The 25,277-nt window shown below is 43.3% G+C and overlaps 1 long non-coding RNA gene and 1 pseudogene across 2 annotated transcripts in view; both read left to right on the top strand.

The window, feature by feature from the left end:
- The window catches only part of LOC149977452 (uncharacterized), a 1,012,103-nt gene that overhangs the window by 664,580 nt on the left and 322,246 nt on the right, over positions 1 to 25,277 (top strand). The window lies entirely within an intron of this gene.
- Positions 1 to 25,277, top strand: part of LOC149977453 (armadillo repeat-containing protein gudu-like) — a 32,348-nt pseudogene that overhangs the window by 2,734 nt on the left and 4,337 nt on the right. The window contains exons 2-4 of the transcript XR_016486915.1: positions 810 to 1,165; positions 11,236 to 11,436; positions 11,589 to 11,782. The product of XR_016486915.1 is annotated as an armadillo repeat-containing protein gudu-like (transcript). The remainder of the gene's footprint in view (positions 1 to 809; positions 1,166 to 11,235; positions 11,437 to 11,588; positions 11,783 to 25,277) is intronic.

Genomic DNA, 25,277 nt, shown 5'->3' with positions numbered 1-25,277 from the left:
GTTTGTTGTTGGGCTTGATTTAGGAGGCCCTACGGACTTGAATCTTATGTTATGATCCCCCAGACTGATTTATGTGCAAACGGAAGACAGATGGCGCAGGGGACTTCTTCTGATGAGTGCTCGCTCGTTTGCAGTCACGGAGATACCGTGATTAGGGAGTGTTTAATTAATTATGACAGAATTCAATGTCGGCCCTTGTTGGTGGAAGCACACATGGGAAACACGTTACATGTTATTTATACCAGACAACGGGCACATTGTGGTGTAATTCTTTGGGTTCCCAGACCCTGACTACAGCCTTAACTACAGTCATGTACGCAGCATGAAATATGGCTTATGCTTAAGTAAACTTCAACTCAGACGCAATGAAATATAGAGAGACCTGTCTACTGGCTCTGTTTGATTTGGAAAGAAGTACCCCTGAACTACCCACCGTACAGCATAATGTTGTTTTGGTTCTATAAATAAATATCTGTATGGACTTCACTCACTATACATGAATCTACACCAGTTAACCTTTGGCCTAACATCACGTAGGTGGTCAGTGATTTCTCATGGAGATTCACTTTACAAGACAGACAGAGAGCAGGTTTTTAGAGCTGTGGTGGAAACCGAATTGGACTGGTGAAGGTTGGTTTGTGATTGAAAACCCATTCAGCTAAATGTCTGATACCTTTGATCCTGCCCTGTGATGGGTTTTCAGGGCCTGGACCTGGACAAACTGCTACTGTATGGCACAGACCAGCCCAGACAGTTCTGAGAAAGAGAAGCTCTCAAATGCTCCTCTTAACTATGAAAGTATGGTGTAGATCACACTGACTGTGCCCACTGTAATATCAATCTATCTCCTTTCTCTTCCTCTTCTCTCTCTCTCTCCCTCTTCCTTTCTCTCCTCTCTCTTTCTGACTTTGTCTCTCTCTCGCTCTCTTTCTCTTCTCTCTCTCACTTTCTCTCTCTCTCTCCCTCTCTCTGTGTCTCTCTCTCCCTTTTCTCACTTCCCTCTCTCTCTCTATTTTCTCTCACTCTTCTCCTTTTTCTCTTCCTCAACAGGATCATTGACCATCTGGATGGAGTGCGCCTGCTTTGGTCCTTCTTGAAAAACCCAAATCCAGATGTCCAGGCCAGTGGTGCATGGGATATTTGTCCATGCATTGAAAATGCAAATGTATAGTACCAAACTTTTTGTTTTCACTCACAGTAGCACTACATTTGTTTTTAATTATAATGACAATTCTGCTTTGGAGAGATTGGAAACCCAAATTGGTCTACACGGACAAGTTCTGGCCTGGTTTAGATCTTATCTGTCGGAATGATATCAGTTTGTCTCTTTGAATGGTTTGTCCTCTGACAAATCAACTGTAAATTTCGGTGTTCCTCAAGGTTCCGTTTTAGGACCACTATTGTTTTCACTATATTGTTTTACCTCTTGGGGATGTCATTCGAAAACATATTGTTAACTTTCACTGCTATGCGGATTACACACAGCTGTACATTTCAATGAAACATGGTGAAGCCCCAAAATTGCACTTGCTAGAAGCATGTGTTTCAGACATATGGAAGTGGATGGCTGCAAACTTTCTACTTTTAAATTCGGACAAAACAGAGATGCTTGTTCTAGGTCCCAAGAAACAAAGAGATCTTCTGTTGAATCTGACAATTAATCTTAATGGTTGTACAGTCGTCTCAAATAAAACTGTGAAGGACCTCGGCATTACTCTGGACCCTGATCTCTCTATTGAAGAACATATCAAGACCATTTCAAGGACAGCTTTTTTCCATCTACGTAACATTGCAAAAATCAGAAACTTTCTGTCCAAAAATGATGCAGAAAAATGAATCCATGCTTTTGTCACTTCTAGGTTAGACTACTGCAATGCTCTACTTTCCGGCTACCTGGATAAAGCACTAAATAAACTTCAGTTAGTGCTAAATACGGCTGCTAGAATCCTGACTAGAACCAAAAAATTTGATCATATTACTCCAGTGCTAGCCTCCCTACACTGGCTTCCTGTCAAAGCAAGGGCTGATTTCAAGGTTTTACTGCTAACCTACAAAGCATTACATGGGCTTGCTCCTACCTATCTCTCAGATTTGGTCCTGCCGTACATACCTACACGTACGCTACGGTCACAAGACGCAGGCCTCCTAATTGTCCCTAGAATTTCTAAGCAAACAGCTGGAGGCAGGGCTTTCTCCTATAGAGCTCCATTTTTATGGAACGGTCTGCCTACCCATGTCAGAGACGCAAACTCGGTCTCAACCTTTAAGTCTTTACTGAAGACTTATCTCTTCAGTGGGACATATGATTGAGTGTAGTCTGGCCAAGGAGTGGGAAGGTGAACGGAAAGGCTCTGGAGCAACGAACCGCCCTTGCTGTCTCTGCCTGGCCGGTTCCCCTCTTTCCACTGGGATTCTCTGCCTCTAACCCTATTACAGGGGCTGAGTCACTGGCTTACTGGGGCTCTCTCATGCCGTCCCTGGAAGGGGTGAGTCACCTGAGTGGGTTGATTCACTGATGTGGTCATTCTGTCTGGGTTGGCGCCCCCCCTTGGGTTGTGCCATGGCGGAGATCTTTGTGGACTATACTCAGCCTTGTCTCAGGATGGTAAGTTGGTGGTTGAAGATATCCCTCTAGTGGTGTGGGGGCTGTGCTTTGGCAAAGTGGGTGGGGTTATATCCTTCCTGTTTGGCCCTGTCCGTGGGTGTCCTCGGATGGGGCCACAGTGTCTCCTGACCCCTCCTGTCTCAGCCTCCAGTATTTATGCTGCAGTAGTTTATGTGTTGGGGGGCTAGGGTCAGTTTGTTATATCTGGAGTACTTCTCCTGTCCTATTCGGTGTCCTGTGTGAATTTAAGTGTGCTTCCTCTAATTCTCTCTTTCTCTCTTTCTTTCTCTCTCTCGGAGGACCTGAGCCCTAGGACCATGCCCCAGGACTACCTGACATGATGACTCCTTGCTGTCCCCAGTCCACCTGGCCGTGCTGCTGCTCCAGTTTCAACTGTTCTGCCTTATTATTATTCGACCATGCTGGTCATTTATGAACATTTGAACATCTTGGCCATGTTCTGTTATAATCTCCACCCGGCACAGCCAGAAGAGGACTGGCCACCCCACATAGCCTGGTTCCTCTCTAGTTTTCTTCCTAGGTTTTGGCCTTTCTAGGGAGTTTTTCCTAGCCACCGTGCTTCTACACCTGCATTGCTTGCTGTTTGGGGTTTTAGGCTGGGTTTCTGTACAGCACTTTGAGATATCAGCTGATGTACGAAGGGCTATATAAATACATTTGATTTGATTTGATTTGCTTAACAACAAATTTGTCTTTGCCATAAAAGTTGTTGTTATATTGCAAGTTGATCAGTGTTGTAATATTTTATAATGTTTTTCGTGTTTGGATCCCTCTCTCTGTCACTGTTCAGCCTGTTATATCATCATGTCTGCCTCCTCAAGGCTCTCTGTCCTTAAAGATGCACTATGCAGAAATCTCTCCCCCATTTCCTGGTTGCAAAAATTCTAGTTTGCCTAATTTTGAGTTTATGTGACTGAACAAGCAAGTATAGTGTAGAGAATCATTGTACCATCTAAACCGCTGTAAAATATATTTTCCATAACCACAAATATTGTATTTTTAGCTGTTTCAAGCTGGTGTACAAAATCGAATGTAAAAGACTCAAAAGCGAAACTTAAAAACCGGGAAGCATAGAAATATCACAGATAGAACAGATCTTCGGCTTCTTAGACTGGCTTTCAATGAGAATGAAGTTACATATTGCAGCTTTAAAGTCAATCTGGTGTTGGGAGGTTGTAGCAGGGGCAATGCTGTGTCACTCACTATAGGCTTACATGAACCCTCCTCTAATATAAAGCAGAACACTCTGATCTTTGTTGGTGAACTGGGAAACAGTGCAGGCAGGCAGGCAGGCAGGCAGGCAGGCAGGCAGGCAGGCAGGCAGGCAGGCACAGGCAGGCAGGCAGGCAGGCAGGCAGGCAGGCAGGCAGGCAGGCAGGCAGGCAGGCAGGCAGGGACTTGGAGGAGTAATATCCTGTGGCATGTTCTGATTCCTCTGTTGAAAATCCTCTCTCAACATGCTCTGAGTTACAGTGTCACACAACCAGCAGCAGTTTCTTCTTACACAACAAGCAGGGTGCCAGGCAGGCCGTGTCTCCTGTGACCCCATGCTGCATATCCAATCTAGGCTGCTGAACATACTTCTAATGTACAGTCCTCACAACATTAGGTCAGACTGTATAGCATGCAATATACACTCTGCATTCCAAATTGCACCCTGTTCCCTATATAGTGCACTTATTTTGACCAGTAGTGCACTATGTAGGAAACAGGGTGCCATATGGGACTTACCCGCCCACAGTCTATTGCATTCATATAGAACTGGCTCAGAAGTGTCGCAAAAATGATATATGGCAACCATATGGAAGAGGAGGACCGGCCGCAGCTCAACTCACTATTTGAACGCTAACAAAGTTTGACAATGTTTGTCTGGACTCTACAGTGCCAATTTTTGTAGAAATACATGAACATGCTCTTTGGTTGATTTCTGAGACAGGGTCAATGACAAGAGCTAAACAGTGCAGGGTTTTGTCCGTCGAGGAGAGCGAGGGGAATTCGAAACTGCTCGGTGTAGTAGTAGTTATTTAGATAAAACCCCCATGTGGTTTTAGTTAGCAGTTCCACAATGGATTTTGAGAGAATCACGGTGTAAATGCAGCTGTTGGATGCTTCAGTCCAGTCCATACCTCTACTCGTCCTCAGACACATTTAGACACATAGAGGATTCAGGAACAGTACGCCCCATTTACCGGCCTGCCTGGCTTGCCTGGCCAGCTCTCTGCTGTGAGTAAAGCCCCAGTCATTATTGCATGCAGGCAGTCAGCTGGGGCTTTGCAGTGAATCAATCAATTAGCTTTGTTCCCTCAATCAAGGATGTAACCTGCCTTGCTGCTCATGTAATGAAGGGCATCATTAATTTGCCAGGACACGGGCAACTTGCAGTGAATGGTGTATTTTTTATTTGACATAGTAGCCTACCGTTTAGCAGCATATGGAAGTAGGAGCCTGATTGCTTGCTGGAGAGGGTCAGGGCAAACTACTCTGCTGTGCCACTTGGGAAGTGCTGTGCCACTTCCTTCCCTCTCCCTCGGGTCTAGGCTACATCACGCACACCGACCAGATAATGTGTATTCTATCTAATTTTATCTTTGGGGAAAGGGACAGCAGCAGGCTTCATAATGGTGCGGTTTTCAGGGATCAGGGGTTCTGTCCAGGCCATGAAAGGGATCCTCACTAGTCTTTCACAGCTGGTGGCTTGAGAAGCGCTTCCCCTGTTGCTGGTGAGTCGTGGCATCATCAGTATTCCTGAGGAAATGCTTCCTGTGCTGTGTGTTGTTGGGGCAGAGTGGAGCGGAGGGGTGGTCAGCTCCTGGCCCTGGTTCTGGCCCGGCACACACTGCTCGTCTTCTGGCACCACATCTGAGGGGAGTGGAGAGAGAAACACCACCATGTCCTGTCCAGCTCTCTGAGCCCTGGTCTGTCAGAGCTAGAAGGCTCAATTCAAAACTCCTCAATGTCTGCAATCCTGTCCTATGTAAGAATGCTGTTCATCGACTACAGCTCAGCATTTAACACCATAGTACCCTCCAAACTCGTCATTAAGCTCGAGACCCTGGGTCTTGACCCTGCCCTGTGCAACTGGGTCCTGGACTTCTGACGGGCCGCCCCCAGGTGGTGAGGGTAGGAAACAACATCACTGATCCTCAACACTGGGGCCCCACAAGGGTGCGTTCTCAGCCCTCTCCTGTACTCCCTGTTCAACCATGACTGCGTGGCCATGCACGCCTCCAACTCAATCATCACGTTTGCAGACGACACAGTGGTAGGCTTGATTACCAACAACGGCGAGACGGCCTACAGGGAGGAGGTGGGGGCCCCCTCGGAGTGTGGTGTCAGGAAAATAACCTCACACTCAACGTCAACAAAACAAAGGAGATGATCGTGGATTTCAGGAAACAGCAGAGGGAGCACCCCCCCTATCCACATTGAAGGGACAGTAGTTAAGAAGGTGGAAAGTTTTAAGTTCCTCGGCGTACACAAACAGAAATGGTCCACCCACACAGACAGCGTGGTGAAGAAGGCAACAGCAGGAGGCTAAATAAATTTGGCTTGTCACCAAAAACAATCAAACTTTTACAGATGCACAATCGAGAGCATCCTGTCGGGCTATATCACCGCCTGGTACGGCAACTGTATGGCTTTCCAGAGGGTAGTGAGGTCTGCACAACGCATCAACGGGGGCAAACTACCTGCCCTCCAGGACACCTACACCACCCAATGTCACAGGAAGGCCAAAATGATCATCAAGGACAACAACCACATGAGCCACTGCCTGTTCACCCCGCTATCATCCAGAAGGTGAGGTCAGTACAGGTGCATCAAAGCTGGGACAGAGAGACTGAAAAACAGCTTCTATCTCAAGGTCATCAGACTGCTACCACTCAAATCTCTAGCCACTTTAATAATAAAAAATTGGATGTAATAAATGTATCACTAGTCACTTTAAACAATGCCACTTTATATAATGTTTACATACCCTACAGTACTCATCTGATATGTATATAATGTACTCTATACCGTCTACTGCATCCTGCCTATGCCGTTTGGCCATCACTCATCCATATATTTATATGTACATATTCTTATTCATTCCTTTACACTTGTGTGTATAAGGTAGTTGTTGTGAAATTGTTAGATTACTTGTTAGATATTACTGCATGGTCGGAACTAGAAGCACAAGCATTTTGCTACACTCGCATTAACATCTGCTAACCATGTGTATGTGACCAATAACATTTGATTTGATTTGTCCCTTGTGAAATAGGCCACTCACATTGAGGCTAGTGTGATTGTGGTTAACTGGTGTGGCTATTGATTGATTTATCCTTTATTTAACAAGGTGAGTCCCATTGAGATGTAAATGTATTTTACAAGTGAGCACAACCCCACACAACCTCCAAAGGGAGGGGGTTATGATTAATCAAATGAAATCAAATGTTATTTGTCGCATGCACCGAATACAGGTGTAGACCTTACACTGAAATGCTTACTTACAAGCCCTTAACCAACAATACAGTTTTAAGAAAAATACCAACAAAAAAAAACAAGAAATACAAGTAACAAATCATTAAAGAGCAGCAGTAAAATAACAATAGCGAGGCTATATACAGGGGGTACCGGTACAGAGTCAATGTGCAGGGGCACTGGTTAGTCAAGGTAATTGAGGTAATATGTACATGTAGGTACAGTTATTTAAGTGAGTAAGCATAGATAATAAAGTAGCAGAGTAGCAGCATCGTAAAATAGGGGGCAATGCAAATAGTCAGCCTGGGTAGCCATTTGATTAGATGTTCAGGACTCTTAAGGCTTGGGGGTAGAAACTGTTTAGAAGCCTCTTTGACCTAGACTTGGTGCTCCGGTACCGCTTGCTGTGAGGTAGTGGAGAAAACAGTCTATGACTAGGGTAGCTGGAGTCTTTTACATTATTTAGGCCTTCCTCTGACACCGCCTGGTATAGAGGTCCTGGATGGCAGGAAGCTTTGCCCCAGTGATGTACTGGTCCGTTCGCACTACCCTCCTTAGTGCCTTGTAGTCGGAGGCCGAGCAGTTGCCATACCAGGCAGTGATGCAACCAGTCAATGGTGCAGCTGTGGAACCTTTTGAGGATCTGAGGACCCATGCCAAATCTTTTCAGTCTCCTGAGGGGGAATAGGCTTCATGACTGTCTTGGTGTGTTTGGACCATGATTGTTTGTTGGTGATGTGGACACCTAGGAATTTGAAGCTCTCAACCTGTTCCTCTACAGCCACGTCAATGAGAATTCACGTAGCACTATTATCACCTTTTATCCCGTTGGGAAAGGGCAGTGTTGAGTGCAATAGAGATTGCATCATCTGTGGATCTGTTGGGGCGGTATGCAAATTGGAGTGGGTCTAGGTTTTCTGGGATAATGGTGTTGATGTGAGCCATGACCAGCTTTCAATGCACTTCATGGCTACAGATCTGAGTGCTACGGGTCAGTAGTCATTTAGGCAGGTTACCTTAGTGTTCTTGGGCACAGGGACTATGGTGGTCTGCTTGAAACATGTTGGTATTACAGACTCAGACAGGGGGAGGTTGAAAATGTCAGTGAAGACACTTGCCAGTTTGTCAGTTTGTCAGTTTGCTCAGAGTACACGTCCTAGTAATCCGTCTGGCATGCGGCCTTGTGAATGTTGACCCGTATACATTTTAGGGGTTCCGCTAGCGGAACGTTTCGACAACATCCGGTGAAATTGCAGATCGCGAAATTCAAAGTAAATTATTAGAAATATTTAACTTTCATACAATCACAAGTTTACAGCACACCAAACAGTTTACACAAGTTTACAGCACACCAAAATACAGCTTAACGTTTTGTTAATCCAGCCACCATGTCAGATTTCAAAAAGGGTTTACGGGGAAAGCAAACCATGCTATTATCTGAGAACAGCAACCCATCAAACAAACTCATGACAATCATAATTCAACCCACCAGGCATGACCCAAAACTCAGAAATAACGATATAATTCATGCCTTACCTTTGAAGATTTTCTTCTGTTGGCACACCAATATGTCCCATAAACATCACAAGTGGTACTTTTGTTCGATTAATTCCGTCGTTATATCTCCAAAATGTCAATTTATTTGGAGCGTTTGGTTCAGAAAAACACCAGTTCCAACTCGCCCAACATGACTACCATTTATCTAATAGGTTACCTGTAATATTGGTCCAAACATAATACAACTTTAGGTATTTTAAAACGCAAATAATCTATAAAGTTTAAGACGGAATACACTGTGTTCAATTGTGGCTAAAATGAAAATGGAGCTACTTTCATGTCGCCCGCCCCAAACAAAAGAGTACACTAGGCTCGACCCTCGTTCTGAATAGCCATACTTCTTCATTTCTCTAAAGAAAAACATCAACCAATTTCTAAAGACTGTTGACGTCTAGTGGAAGCAATAGGAACTGCAACAAAGTGGCACAGAAATCTAGGTTCCCATAGAAACCCAATTTAAATTTCCTGGATGGTTTGTCCTTGGGATTTTGCCTGCCAAATAGGTTATGTTATACTCACAGACATTATTTTATCGGTTTTAGAAACTTTAGAGTGTTCTCTATCCAAATCTACCAATTATATGCATATCCTTCTGGGCCTGAGTAACAGGTTTCTGGGCCTGAGTAACAGGCAGTTTACTTTGGGCACGCTTTTCATCCGGACGTGAAAATACTGCCCCCTATCCCAAACAGGTTTTAAAGGTCTTAATCACCGAGGCAATAGTGTCATAGATGGAGATATAATGTTGATGGAGATGTAGATGGAGCGTGCTTTGTGACAATTATCATTCTGCCCTCTCTAATTATACACTTTCCATAATCTTGGTTCATTATTTCCATATTAATCGAGACATTACAGGCTGGCAGTAGCTGTGTATGACACCCTGATACTCAGTGGTGGAAAAAGTACCCAACTGTCATGAGTAAAAGTCACTCAGTAAAATTCTACTTGAGGAAGTCTGAAAAAATGTAGTTTCAAATAGACGTAAGTATGAAAAGTAAATGTAATTGTTAAAATGTACTTAAGTATCAAAAGTAAAAGTATAAATAATTTCAAATTAGCAAACCAGATGGCACCTTTTTCTTGTTTTTTTAAATTACGGAAAGCCAGGGCACACTCCAACACTCAGACATAAATTACAAACGAAGCATGAGAGTTTAGTGAGTCCTCCAGATCAGAGGCAGTAGGGATGACCAGTGACGTTAGGTTGATAAGTGTGTGAATTTAACTATTTTCCTGCCCTGCTAAGAATTCAAAATGTATTGAGTACTTTTGGGTGTCAGGGAAAATGTATGGTGTAAAATATACATAATATTCTTAAGGAATGTAGTGAAGTAAAAGTAAAAGTAATCAAACATATAAATAGTAAAGTACAGATACCCCCAAAAATGACTTAAGTAGCACTTTAAAGTATTTTTACTTAAGTACTTTACAGCACCTTTGATGCTGTATATTCCCCCCTTAGGTGACGATTATGTTGATGTATGATTTAAAAAGCATCCCGATCTGCCAAGCCTCAATGAAGGCTGCGTCCGAGGTGGTTCTGAAAGAGGCTCACCAGCGGCGGTAGCCCCATAAGTGTCTGAGACTCCTGTGGTATCAGCCCATTACTGGTGCCCATGAACTCAAATCAGGGTCTATGATGGTAGCTTGGCCTGAACGGTCAGGGAAACACACTAACACACTGACTCCTTCAGTTCCTTTGTGACTGACTCCGGTCCCTTGTTCTTCTGAACAGTGGAAAGGTCACTAGATACAGATGTGCTATCTTAATTTGACCAGTTTCTCACAGCTGGAAAATAATCCTGCAGCAACAGGAAATGTGAAGTATTATGTGGATTATAATTAATGGACCTTTTTGTATGGGTTGATACATTTTTTGAAAGGATTTATCAAATCTGACATTTTAAAGTGGAAATTTCAAACTTTAGAAGCCTTTTTATACCTTGAATAGACTGTAACTAGCATTTCCTGCTGCACAGGAAAATTCTCTGCAACAACAGCGTGATCAAATGAAGATAGAACATCTGTAGGCATTCTGAGTATTAGTGTACTGAACAGTGTTGGCCTAACCTACATGGAGGGGTAGAAAAGGAAGTCCAAATTACTCATCATCCAAATGGATAGGCTGACATTAGATAGGTCTGCTGTAGAAGTATTAGTTTCCCTTGGCCCTCGTATTACTTGGCAAGAAATCCCCCCCCAAATTACTCTGTTGATTTCTGTAAATGGCTTTTTATAACAAACAGAACCTATCTCACCTATTTGGCGTGCTTGATGTGGAATAGCTACTGGCACACCACACAGACCATCCGTATTGACAATGGCACTTTCCGTGGAGCAGAAAGCAGGACAGAACCATGGCTACTCACATTACCTCCGATTGGGCTGACTGGCACTGATGGGGTTTTGATTTTTGCTAAGGCTGATGAAAAGGCTTTTTATTTTTCCTTAGCATGTGTGTATCTTTCATTTTCTCTGCTCTGCTCAAATGCCCCGGCTTGCCTCCCTGCCCATTACACTGAATTCTGCTCCCTTTATTTTACAGATTGAGAGCGCCAAGCTAATAACAGGCTTTTGACATTTAGGATGTAGGGGAAATGGTGCGCTCCTTTGTCGGTGGATTGGAACTGATTGTTAATTTGCTGAAATCAAACAACAAAGAGGTACTGGCAAGTGTGTGCATCTCATTGAAGGAGGACATAAAATACCTATAATCCTTCTCAATTAGTGTTTACTGGGAATATTCAGTCCTATTATAAATTGACTATCTATTATATTATCATAAAGTAACTTAATAGTTCTGAGATCCCTGTAAACAAGCTCTATTGAGTAGTATTCATAGTATAGGCCCTAGTCAAAAGTAGTGCACTATATAGGGAATAGGGTACCATTTGAGATGCACCCATAGATGTCTGATGTCTTGTTCTCTGTATTACAGACTGATGATAAGCTGTGTCGTTACCTGGCTGAGGCAGTCGCCCGCTGCTGCATGTGCGGCAGTAACAGGGTATCGTTTGGGGAGGCCGTCCCCCCCTGAAGTCCAAGGACTCCTCGGTCCACCAGACCGCAGCTCAGACCCTGTTCCAGAACCCCAGCAACTACATCACCATGCACGAGAACAGAGTGGTGAAGGTATGTTCACTTCTTTGCTCACAAGCACTTGTCCTTTCCACACCTAGTGGTCAAGGTACTGATTGGTAATCGATTCCAGGCTGTGTCGCAGCCGGCCGCAACCCGGGAGACCTATGAGGCAACGCACGATTGGCTCAGCGTCGTCCGAGTTAGGGGAGGGCTTGGCTGGTTGGGATGTCCTTGTCCCATCACGCTGTAGCGCCTCCTGTGGCGGGCCTGGTGCATGCACGCTGACATGGTTGCCAGTTGTACTGTTTCCTAAGACACATTGGTGCGGCTGGCTTCCGGGTTAAACATGCAGTGAGTCAAGAAGCTGTGACTGTGACTGACTGTGCAGGGTCGTGTTTCGGAGGACGTATGGCTCTCGACCTTCGTCTCTCCCGAGTCCATATGGGAGTTGCAGCGAGGTGACAAGACTGCAACTGCCAATTGGATATCACAAAATTGGTGAGAAAAAAAGGTAAAAAGTAAAAAATACATATATTTTCATTAATATCTTTGCTCAAGATGATTTCCTCCGAGCATTCTCCTCACACCTTCATAAACTTTCTTTAAATGTGTATTTATACAGTACCAGTCAAAGGTTTGGACAAACCTACTCATTCAAGGGTTTTTCTTTATGTTTTACTATTTTCTACATTGTATAATAACAGTGAAGACATCAAAACTATGAAATAACACATATGGAATCATGTAATAACTAAAGAAGTGTTAAACAAATCGAAATATATGGCTACTTTGAAGAATTTCAAATATAACATATATCTTGATTTGTTTAACACTTTTTTGGTTATTACATGATTCCATATGTGTTATTTCATAGTTTTGATGTCTTCGCTATTATTCTACAATGTAGAAAATAGTCAAACATAAAGAAAAACCCTTGAATAAGTAGGTGTGTCCAAACTTTGACTGGTACAGTAATTCCTTTAGATTTTCAGTATAATGTAATTGCACATAGTTATTTTTTGCAGTTTAGTTGGTGTTTTGAGACAAAATACTTAATCAGCATTGATGAAAAAGTCTATGAGCCCCATCACTCTACTTTGTTTTAGTGATGTGTGAAAACATTGGTAATAAACGCTGAAAAGCTGTAACTATTTTCAGAGCCTTTGACCAACGGAGCAGAAACAAAGCTAGTTTTATTCTTTTCCGTAACATGACTCCACTTTCTAACCGTCATGGGAATTCAGCAAAGCAAACAACTCAGTGTGTGCAAAGTGCCACTTCCCTTGTAGACCCTAGATGCCATTACAGAGCAAGTCAAAAGGCTGTATCTTGGGTAACTGTTGCTAGGAGTTGTCCCCTGACATGAGAGCAGAATGCGGCAGTGACATGTTTTAGGCCCAAGGAACAGGGCCACAGTTGTCTAGAGCTAAAGGAGAACAACACTATGTTATGGGGGATACTTCAATGTTATTTTGTCATAATCCATAATTGACTCAGAATAGGGAATAATATTCTTTATTATTTTCATTTTCCAAAGCTTTTTCCTAACTAGTCATGTTTATATTTATGTGACATTAATCTAAATATTTGAAGCTTAGATTAAACTGTGTTTAATGTCATGTCGTAGAGTGTAATGCAATGTTTGGGAAAATGTTCCAGTTTTTTTTTCTAATTCAATCACATTACTTTCAGAACAGGATTTTCACACGAGAAATCTTTTGTGACCACATAGTTTTTTTTTCAACAACAACTGCGATATAAATTTAAGAAGTGGTTCTACCATTGCAGCCAAATATTTGTTCCCATGTTCATTTAATGGTGTACTTTAGCTTGATCTGCTGTTGCAGTGTATGTGGTTCAACGCTAGCCATGATTGGTAGCTGGACTGAACATTGGGTGTTCCGATGTCCAATTTGCAAAAGTCGTTAAGCAGAATATTTTTTTTGTAGTTCAAGCCACAACAAAACCTGGACAGCTGTGTGAGTGTGTTTGTGTCTCTGTACGTACACGTTTGTGTACGTGTGTGCGTGTATGCTCGCCCTGCATACCACCCTGATAATCAGTCTCTTTCTGTTTGCCCTTATTAATGTGCCCAGTGCAGAGTGAGTTGTTTCAACACAAATCCAAAATGTATTTTGGGGATTTTAAAGAGCTTAATTAAGAAAGAAAGGCAGGCCACGTTACGTTACACCACTATTGCGTGTTTAAATTGTTGTTCATCTGAGCAGTTAAAGGAAACACACACATGGCAGCTGCATTGTTTCAGTCTGACTGGGTTCATACTAACAGTCTGTGGATGCCTGACGCCTGGAAACATTACAGCACCAGAGCCTGTCTGTAGTCAATCAATCAATCAAATGCATTTATAAAGCCCTTTTTACATCAGAAGATTTCACAAAGTGCTTATGCAGAAATGCAGCCTAAAAACCCCAAAGAGCAAGCAATGCAGATGTAGAAGCACGGTGGCGAGGAAAAACCCCATAGGAAGGCAGGAAGAAACTTAGGGAGGAACCAAGCCCTGACGGGTGGCCAGTCCTCGGTATTGCCCCACTGGGAACACATTGGTTGAATCAACGTTGTTTCCATGTCATTTCAATGATTTTACGTTGACCCAGAGGAGAATAGATGTTGACTTGATGTATGTGCCCAGTGGGGCAACACTAAGTGAGACATTGAGGCCTGGCCAACATTATGTAGGGCCGGCAGGTAGCCTAGTGGTTCGAGCGTTGGGCCAGTAACCAAAAGGTTGCTGGGATTGAATCCCCGAGCTGACAAGGTAAAAACCTGTTGTTCTTTCTCTGAACAAGGCAGATATCCCACTGTTCCCCGGTAGTCAGTCAATCTAAATAAGAATTTGTTCTTAACTGACTTGCCTAGTTAAATAAAGTCTATATAAAAAAAGTGTACATCCTGCTTATGATCTATGGATTGGTGTGTTAAAACAATATTTCCTATCCTTGTTTGAGTGGGGTTTATCGAGGAGCGATGCTGGGCTCTCTTTCTGTAATGTTACATTCGGTCTAATTTACGGCGGAGTGTAAAATTCAAGACTGCCTCTTGTATTATTGCAACCATATATCAAAGGGTATTTTCTCTGCCATTGAAAAGCTCTCAAAACATGTACAACCACAAGTAGTATAATGCTTTTGTAGGATTCTCTCTCTCTCTCTCTCTCTGCACTCAGAGTACTGTAACTTTCCTCCCCAGCATTCTTAATGGTGTATAACACAGTCCCCTAAGCTTAGCAGAGGAAATTAAGCATTGAAAAGAAAGTATTTTACACTGGAAAAGACATTAGTGATCTGTCTGAGTTTTTTCGCTTCTTTTTTTTTCGGTCCCTCGGTCTTAAAATATCCAAATGCTATTTCATTGCATCTCGTCAAATTTCATAAACTGCATTTAAACCTTAAAGCAACTTTTAATATTGCATGAAAAATATGAAAACATCCTTATATGAGCAGAGTTAATATCCCCAAACTATTTTTTAGTGTTTGCCTCTGTGATTTCATTAGGTGTACAAAATGCTTCACTTAGAGGTTTTGTGTTTTGCCACTGTGTTATTGTGGGTTTTGTCCTGCATTCCGTTCCCTGGTTCTATTGGGCAGCTCTGTGAACAAGTTCAGGAATGAGGAGCTTTCGGGGGCTGCTAGCTTTCCCAGAGGAAGTGTGTACCAGGGCTAAGCAGAAAAAGTGACAAGATGAATTGCCCTTCCCGTTTGATTTGACATCTACACTTGGTATCTCACAGTTTTATAAGGATGGTGCTTGATTTTGTCCCTTGTACAAAATCAACACACCCTCCTCTTTGCTTTACGTTGCTTCCAGAGGGCTGGGGATTGTTTGCTGAAACCATAAATCCTTGTGGACAGCTTCAGACAACTTTCTGTATTAAAGAGGCTCTTTCACAAGAAAGCTTTGTGAGGTAAATTGATGTAAATTACCAAATGCAGATGGTAATTGTTGGTAATTTTCAACTGAAAGTATTCCAGAAATTGGCCGTTGCCATCTCGTAGCTGGTATGTATTTTATAGCTTTAAATCTCTAAATGAGAAAAATGTTGTGCTGTTGTTGCCACGGGTGCTCTACACTCCTCCTGTGCTTTGCTTTGCACTGTCTGTGTTTTCATTTTCGTTTTCTGTGTACTGTATGCTCAAAGTAAACAAGTGAACAAGAAAAGGGAGAGAGGGGATAGAATAAAGAGAGAGCGGGATAAGGAGGTAGAGTGAGAGAGTGAGTGAAAGCAGCAGTCCGGAAAAAACACTGCAGCAAATATTTCTGAAGTTTCCTCTTAGTCATGCTTTATCTGTAACAGGATTTCAGGTTGTGGACTGGATGTGGTGAGCAGATGATACCCCAGCCACTGGAGCTGCTCCGTGCAACTAGCTACTGTACTGTATGTTTGAAATATGTAGTGTGTTATGTGTTACGCTGCCTAGTGCTGTGACTCCAGCCTCTCTCTAATGTCTGGTCTGGGATGAGGAGGGATGTCCAGTCCAGCAGCTCTCTCAGGTTGGATATGTGTGTGTGGAACCAGTATAGATTTAGACTAAGTCTTACAGTACAGTAAACCTTCCTTGAGGCAACCCCCCCCCCCCCCCCCCCCCCAAGTCAATGATTTGAACGCTGCTGACAGACGCTACTGACGCTACTGACAGAGAGATGTGGGGGGGGACTGCTAAACGGTCCTGGCTCAGTTGAGGCTGTAGGGAATTTTGTTTACCTTGACTTCCCTCAGTAACTCCCCTTCCCCTCTGCCCAGAGCTCAGCTCAGCTAAATGCGGCCCGTTTGAGCTGTTCGCTCACAGCGTGGAAGGAGCAGGGGCCTGAAACACAATGTTTGCATCCCAAATGGCACCCTATTAGTGTACTACTTTTGACCAGGGCCCAGATCAAATGTAGTGCACTATATAGGGAATAGGGTGCCATTTGATATATATTCATGGGAACACTGGGCCAGGAGGACAGAAGTTCCAGGACCAGTCCTGTAATGCCTGGTTGGTTGTCAGACCCAGGTGCTTTCATGGAGGATTTAGAGACCCCAACTCTTCAGGAAACAGAAGCCCAACACCGGAGCACTTAACTCCTTCATGTGTGACAGGAGGGGAGGCAGGTAGCCTAGTGGTTAGAGCTTTGGACTTGTAACCGAAAGGTTGCAAGATCAAATCCCCGTGCTGACAAGGTAAAAATCTGTTGTTGAATATTGCATTAATTTAAGCAAATTGCAGGTGTGCGAAAGAGTGAGTACAATTGTATACAATTTCCACAATAACTACATGCACATGGCTTGCTGATCAAAACTGATGAGTTGATTCTCAGTGAAATTGTCGTACTCTTCACAACTTCTAAACATTCTTTCATCGTGTGAGCCATCACATGCAAAATTATCCATTCAATTATCAAAATCTGTCAGACATGCATGTATATTCCATAAATATCTATGACATGAAATGTTTGTGATGTCTGCTAAATTGGCAAATGACCTGCCAGGTGACACAGAAATGAAATAGGAATCACAATCTTACCAATCAACCAATCAAATTTGGAAGCATATATATGGAGCTTGCACAATCACTACCATTTTTTAACACGGAGGAACATCACAACCCTGAACAGCAGCTACATGCTCGTGGAAGTGAAAAAATAAGATGTGTAAGAATGCGTGGTGGTGGTGTTAGGGGAAGACATAATAGAGGAAGAGGTAGAATGCAAAGAATAAGAGTCCCTGATGAAATCAAAGCCACAATTGTGGGACATGTCATAAACCACAGTCTTACAATGGAAGAGGCTGGTCATAGTGTTCAGCCTAATGTAAACAGGTCCACAGTGTCATCAATTGTGCAAACATTCCGTAGGGAAAACAGGTAAATATGTACAGATTATTTTACTTTCGTTACAGGATTTCATTGACAACAATAGAGAAACTATTGTAAAAGTAAATGCAAGTCTGAAAATCACAATGTACCTTAAGATATGTATGAGGAATATACAGTAATACAGCAAAATTTGAATACAATATACAACTCTGTAGCACAATGTATTTGTGAATTCTACATGTCATATATAGGACCTCATGCTGTTGGCAGAGCAGCAGTATTCAGCCATCAGCAAGAACACGACATTTGCAACATGGTCATAGCCAACAATTCCGTCAGGCTAAGAGAGATCCAAAGTGCAATGATATATGACAACAATATATTCACAAAAATCAATTCTGTCAGCATTTCCACTATAGACAGAGTTTTGAAAAAAAAAATCAAGTGACTATGAAACAACTCTACAAGGTGCCATTTGAGAGGAATAGTGACCGATTGAAGGAGCTGCGGTACCAGTATGTCCAGGTAGGAGCTGTAGTACCAGTATGTCCAGGTAGGAGCTGTGGTACCAGTATGTCCAGGTAGGAGCAATGGTACCAGTATATTCAGGTAGGAGCTGTAGGACCAGTATGTCCAGGTAGGAGCTGTGGTACCAGTATGTCCAGGTAGGAGCTGTTGTACCACTATGTTCAGGTAGGAGCTGTGGTACCAGTATGTTCAGGTAGGAGCTGTGGTACCAGGATGTCCAGGTAGGAGCTGTAGTACCAGTATGTCCAGGTAGGAGCTGTGGTACCAGTATGTCCAGGTAGGAGCTATGGTACCAGTATGTTCAGGTAGGAGCTGTGGTACCAGTATGTTCAGGTAGGAGCTGTGGTACCAGTATGTCCAGGTAGGAGCTGTAGGACCAGTATGTCCAGGTAGGAGCTGTGGTACCAGTATGTTCAGGTAGGAGCTGTAGGACCAGTATGTCCAGGTAGGAGCTGTGGTACCAGTATGTTCAGGTAGGAGCTGTGGTACCAGTATGTCCAGGTAGGAGCTGTAGGACCAGTATGTCCAGGTAGGAGCTGTGGTACCAGTATGTTCAGGTAGGAGCTGTAGGACCAGTATGTCCAGGTAGAAGCTGTGGTACCAGTATGTCCAGGTAGGAGCTATGGTACCAGTATGTTCAGGTAGGAGCTGTGGTACCAGTATGTTCAGGTAGGAGCTGCGGTACCAGTATGTCCAGGTAGGAGCTGTAGGACCAGTATGTCCAGGTAGGAGCTGTGGTACCAGTATGTCCAGGTAGGAGCTGTAGGACCAGTATGTCCAGTTAGGAGCTGTGGTACCAGTATGTCCAGGTAGGAGCTGTAGTACCAGTATGTCCAGGTAGGAGCTGTAGGACCAGTATGTCCAGGTAGGACCTGTGGTACCAGTATGTCCAAGTAGGAACTGTGGTACCAGTATGTCCAGGTAGGAGATGTGGTACCAGTATGTTCAGATAAACCATTGGTGTGCACATGGTATATTGTACAGTGTGTTTTACTGTACTTCAATGATGCCTGTATATACAGTGTCTTGCGAACGTATTCGGCCCCCTTGAACTTTGCGACCTTTTGCCACATTTCAGGCTTCAAACATAAAGATATAAAACTGTATTTTTTTGTGAAGAATCAACAACAAGTGGGACACAATCATGAAGTGGAACGACATTTATTGGATATTTCAAACTTTTTTAACAAATCAAAAACTGAAAAATTGGGCGTGCAAAATTATTCAGCCCCCTTAAGTTAATACTTTGTAGCGCCACCTTTTGCTGCGATTACAGCTGTAAGTCGCTTGGGGTATGTCTCTATCAGTTTTGCACATCGAGAGACTGAAATTTTTTCCCATTCCTCCTTGCAAAAGAGCTCGAGCTCAGTGAGGTTGGATGGAGAGCATTTGTGAACAGCAGTTTTCAGTTCTTTCCACAGATTCTCGATTGGATTCAGGTCTGGACTTTGACTTGGCCATTCTAACACCTGGATATGTTTATTTTTGAACCATTCCATTGTAGATTTTGCTTCATGTTTTGGATCATTGTCTTGTTGGAAGTCAAATCTCCGTCCCAGTCTCAGGTCTTTTGCAGACTCCATCAGGTTTTCTTCCAGAATGGTCCTGTATTTGTCTCCATCCATCTTCCCATCAATTTTAACCATCTTCCCTGTCCCTGCTGAAGAAAAGCAGGCCCAAACCATGATGCTGCCACCACCATGTTTGACATTGGGGATGGTGTGTTGCTTTTACACCAAACATAACGTTTTGCATTGTTGCCAAAAAGTTCAATTTTGGTTTTATCTGACCAGAGCACCTTCTTCCACGTTTGGTGTGTCTCCCAGGTGGCTTGTGGCAAACTTTAAACTGCACTTTTTATGGATATCTTTAAGAAATGGCTTTCTTCTTGCCACTCTTCCATAAAGGCCAGATTTGTGCAATATACTAGGATTGTTGTCCTATGGACAGAGTCTCCCACCTCAGCTGTAGATCTCTGCAGTTCATCCAGAGTGATCATGGGCCTCTTGGCTGCATCTCTGATCAGTCTTCTCCTTGTATGAGCTGAAAGTTTAGAGGAACGGCCAGGTCTTGGTAGATTTGCAGTGGTCTGATACTCCTTCCATTTCAATATTATCGCTTGCACAGTGCTCCTTGGGATGTTTAAAGCTTGGGAAATCTTTTTGTATGCAAATCCGGCTTTAAACTTCTTCACAACAGTATCTCAGACCTGCCTGGTGTGTTCCTTGTTCTTCATGATGCGCTCTGCGCTTTTAACGGACCTCTGAGACTATCACAGTGCAGGTGCATTTATACGGAGACTTGATTACACACAGGTGGATTGTATTTATCATCATTAGTCATTTAGGTCAACATTGGATCATTCAGAGATCCTCACTGAACTTCTGGAGAGAGTTTGCTGCACTGAAAGTAAAGGGGCTGAATAATTTTGCACGCCCAATTTTTCAGTTTTTGATTTGTTAAAAAAGTTTGAAATATCCAATAAATGTCGTTCCACTTCATGATTGTGTCCCACTTGTTGTTGATTCTTCACAAAAAAATACAGTTTTATATATTTATGTTTGAAGCCTGAAATGTGGCAAAAGGTCGCAAAGTTCAAGGGGGCCGAATACTTTCGCAAGGCACTGTACTTCTTGAAGTTGTAAATACCCATAAGAACAGAAAACATTTATACTTTACTAAACTGTCTAATTCTAGAATAGGCTATGTGAAACGAACCATCTATTTTGTTGCTATATAGAGAATAATGGAGCTGGAAGGACATGAAATGACCCACATTCTTGTTTTTGTGGACTCGGCTGGGTTCAATCTGGCCAAAGGCAGGAGGCGTGGCCACAATCTCATTGGACACCGAATCACAATTGCCACACCAGGCCAACGTGGGGGCAACATTACAATGTGTGCTGCCATTTCTGAGAATGGTGTGAGCACACATATTCCACACATTGGGCCCTATAACACCCAACTTCTCCTGGCCTTCCTAAATACACTTTACAGAGACCTAATACCAGAACACCAAAGAGGTTTATTTAGACCAGATTTGCCATATTATGTAATTGTGTGGGATAATGGTCGGCTTCCACCGAACCAACATTGTTAGGAAATGGTTTGCTGCACATGAAAGGATAACAATGGAGTTCCTTCCCACCATCCTCCCCTTTCCTGAATCCGAAAGAAGAGTTTTGTTCAGCATGGAGGTGGAAAGTATATGACTATCAGGCACAAGATCAGATGTCTCTGTTAGACGCCGTGAATGCTGCTTGTGAGGACATCACAGGCGATCATTGCAGGGGATGGTTGCACCACGCAAGGAGATTTTTCCCCCCGGTGCATCACAAGGGAAAACATCAGATGTGATGTTGACGAAAGTCTCCGGCTAGACCAACAAGAGCGACAGGATGCCCACCAAGAAGATGGGAACTTGTAGTGTTACGTACTGTGAGGAGGTACAATTTGTTTTTTTTTACAGAACTACTGCAGTTTTTTTGCGTGGCAAATTTTCTGTTCACTATAGATGACTTTACATGTCAGAAATATGTAAAAATGGACATGCAAATGTACATTTTCTGTTTTACATGTAACACATTGCTACAAAAATAAATGTGCTGTATACATACAAATGTGCATATCCTTTTTCTGTGTACTACAGTATTGAATTTTCCCAGTAAACTTTGACCTACTGTTGAAATCGGTATCTAAAAAGCTCAGTGTGATTGATACACAATAGCATTCAGCTAGACAAAACTGAAATGATTGTATAGTACAGTAAGCAGTCAGTGTCAACAAAAAAGTAGAACAGAACTGAAATGTGTATATAACAAACACTTCCAGGGTTGACTGCCATGTTGAAAAAACATCTAAACATTTTAACCAGTACGGCTCACATGATGACAACATTTTTTTAAATGTTGGTGGCATTGGCCAATTTAATGACACAATAACTTGGATTTGAAGCATGAATTAAATGTTTTGGGTGAGTTACTACATTTTGCAGACATGCAATAGAATTGGGATGTCCCATAAAACAGTTGTGACAATTGCACTTACAGTTTAGAGAATGTTAAGACTGTTTAAGAAAATGAGCCAAAGCGATTGAGAAAACATTATTTCTAAAAACCAGCTGAAAATCCAGTGTTTTTATGTTAAAGAGTTTTGTTCTATTTAAGTCTTCTATGATGTATATAAAGTGTAATATTGGGATACAAAAAATGGAATACATTTAAATATCTGACATGCTGCAGGTGTTTTTTTTTAAAGCCCATAACCATGTGTGTGAGGTGTACACTTTTGTTTCAGAGTAGATTGTTTAAGACTACCAAGAAACACTCTGTGTGACCCTGATTTAGCCCACTGCAGTAAAAGGTTAAAAACCTCAGACCCTCTTGATTCCTTTCTCAAACCAGGGTAGTGCGAGTGTTCATGTTACCGCGGTTTGGTAATATTCTAACAAGTGGTGCATTATAGTCTTTGAGATCCCAGCTGGGGAGGAGGAGGAAGAGAGGGAAAAAAATGCAAAGAGAGACATGCTTATCTTAGCCTAGCTGTGGGCTTGGGGAGACCTTATTTGGCCACGTCTGAATAACATGCTACGAAGTTGGCAAAACGTTGATTCTGGCACTTTGCAGGCATCCTCTCTTTTCACAAAAGAGACTTGTGTGTATAAAGTTTGCATTTCAAAGGTGTTTTGGATGCTATTAAAAAACAACAACATATAAACTAGTGTTACTGGCACAGAAACACTAAGTGATACACTGATGCAATGAAAGTGACTAGTATTCATAGGACAACATCCTTTTTTTTAATGTCCAAATCAGGGAACTAAATGGGAATAGAAGGGAATGGCAGTATTATTTTCTCATCTTTTTGGGGGTTTTGAATGTTCGCCCAGAGTGTGTCAGTTTGTGTGCTCACTGCTCATATGCGGAGAGGAGAAGCCTCATCTTTCATCTGTTTTCCTTTCACTATTTATCTTTGAGCAGAACATTCTGGGAATGTCTTTTTCTCTGCTCACTGGCACTGCGCTAGGCCGCTAGCTAACCACACAAATGTGCGGAGCAGGATTTTAAGTTTACATGTTTCACGGAAAGAGTCAGAGTTCAACCTCATCCTCCCATTGACTTACATTATGAACACAATGATAACATGGGAACAGAACAGAGACAAGTACTGCTCTGTAAAGATCAGCCCAGTACTGAACTCCCTATCAGGGCCAAGGGCAGGCTGGTTCAAACAGTTGGAGATAAGAGTCAATGAGGCATGATGTGAGGGTCTACTAGATGGCAGAGATTCACATTAAGGCGCGCGTGCGCGCACACACACACACACGCACACACACACACACACACACACACACACACACACACACACACACACACACACACACACACACACACACACACACACACACACACACACACAGGCCCAGTGCAGTCAAAAACATGATTTTTCTTATATATTTCCACACTATGTTGGATTTGTGAAATTGTGATCATGCCAATTTAGTGTAAGAGCTGACTGATATTTCAGCCTGTTCTGGTGGAATTTAGTTTTGGGCCTGGTGTCATCACCAGGTGGTAATTGAGTGAATAGACCACTAAGAAAGACAGTTCCAAACCTCTCTGACATGAAGAGCTATTTTCCAGTTTTCCCCTCCCCACTCAGACCACACCCAGACAGTCCTAGCAAAATTATAGCTTGATAAATTGCGCTTTCTAAGAAGCTATTTCTGTGTCTTTTTCACCCTTTTAATTGAAAACAATCACAGTAGGAATGTACTCTCTCTGAGATATATACACTGCTCAAAAAAATTAAGGGAACACTTAAACAACACAATATAACTCCAAGTCAATCACACTTCTGTGAAATCAAACTGTCCACTTAGGAAGCAACACTGGTTGACAATACATTTCACATGCTGTTGTGCAAATGGAATAGACAACAGGTGGAAATTATAGGCAATTAGCAAGACACCCCCAATAAAGGAGTGGTTCTGCAGGTGGTGACCACAGACCACTTCTCAGTTCCTATGCTTCCTGGCTGATATTTTGGTCACTTTTGAATGCTGGCGGTGCTTTCACTCTAGTAGTAGCATGAGACGGAGTCTACAACCCACACAAGTGGCTCAGGTAGTGCAGCTCATCCAGGATGGCACATGACTGCGAGCTGTGGCAAGAAGGTTTGCTGTGTCTGTCAGCGTAGTGACCAGAGCATGGTGGCGCTACCAGGACACAGTCCAGTACATCAGGAGACGTGGAGAAGGCCGTAGGAGGGCAACAACCCAGCAGCAGGACCGCTACCTCCGCCTTTGTGCAAGGAGGAGCACTGCCAGAGCCCTGCAAAATGACCTCCAACAGGCCACAAATGTGCATGTGTCTACTCAAACGGTCAGAAACAGACTCCATGAGGGTTGTATGAGGGCCCGACGTCCATAGGTGGGGGTTGTGCTTACAGCCCACCACCGTACAGGACGTTTGGCATTTGCCAGAGAACACCAAGATTGGCAAATTCACCACTGGCGCCCTGTGCTCTTCACAGATGAAAGCAGGTTCACACTGAGCACGTGACAGACGTGACAGACTCTGGAGACGCCGTGGAGAACGTTCTGCTGCCTGCAACATCCTCCAGCATGACCGGTTTGGCGGTGGGTCAGTCATGGTGTGGGGTGGCATTTCTTTGGGGGGCCGCACAGCCCTCCATGTGCTTGCCAGAGGTAGCCTGACTGCCATTAGGTACCGAGATGAGATCCTCAGACCCCTTGTGAGACCATATGCTGGTGGGGTTGGCCCTGGGTTCCTCCTAATGCAAGACAATGCTAGACCTCATGTGGCTGGAGTGTGTCAGCAGTTCCTGCAAGAGGAAGGCATTGATGCTATGGACTGGCCCGCCCGTTCCCCAGACCTGAATCCAATTGAACACATCTGGGACATCATGTCTCGCTCCATCCACCAACGCCACGTTGCACCACAGACTGTCCAGGAGTTGGCGGATGCTTTAGTCCAGGTCTGGGAGGATATCCCTCAGGAGACCATCCGCCACCTCATCAGGAGCATGCCCAGGCGTTGTAGGGAGGTCATACAGGCACTTGGAGGCCACACATACTACTGAGCCTCATTTTGACTTGTTTTAAGGACATCAATCAAAGTTGGATCAGCCTGTAGTGTGGTTTTCCACTTTAATTTTGAGTGTGACTCCAAATCCAGACCTCC

The sequence above is a fragment of the Oncorhynchus mykiss genome, chromosome 15 (genome assembly GCF_057628025.1).
Source record: "Oncorhynchus mykiss isolate SJ-2025 chromosome 15, ASM5762802v1, whole genome shotgun sequence".
Lineage (NCBI taxonomy): Eukaryota > Metazoa > Chordata > Actinopteri > Salmoniformes > Salmonidae > Oncorhynchus > Oncorhynchus mykiss.
The sequence above is the reverse complement of the archived record's forward strand: the minus strand, read 5'-3'. Positions and strand labels throughout refer to the sequence as shown.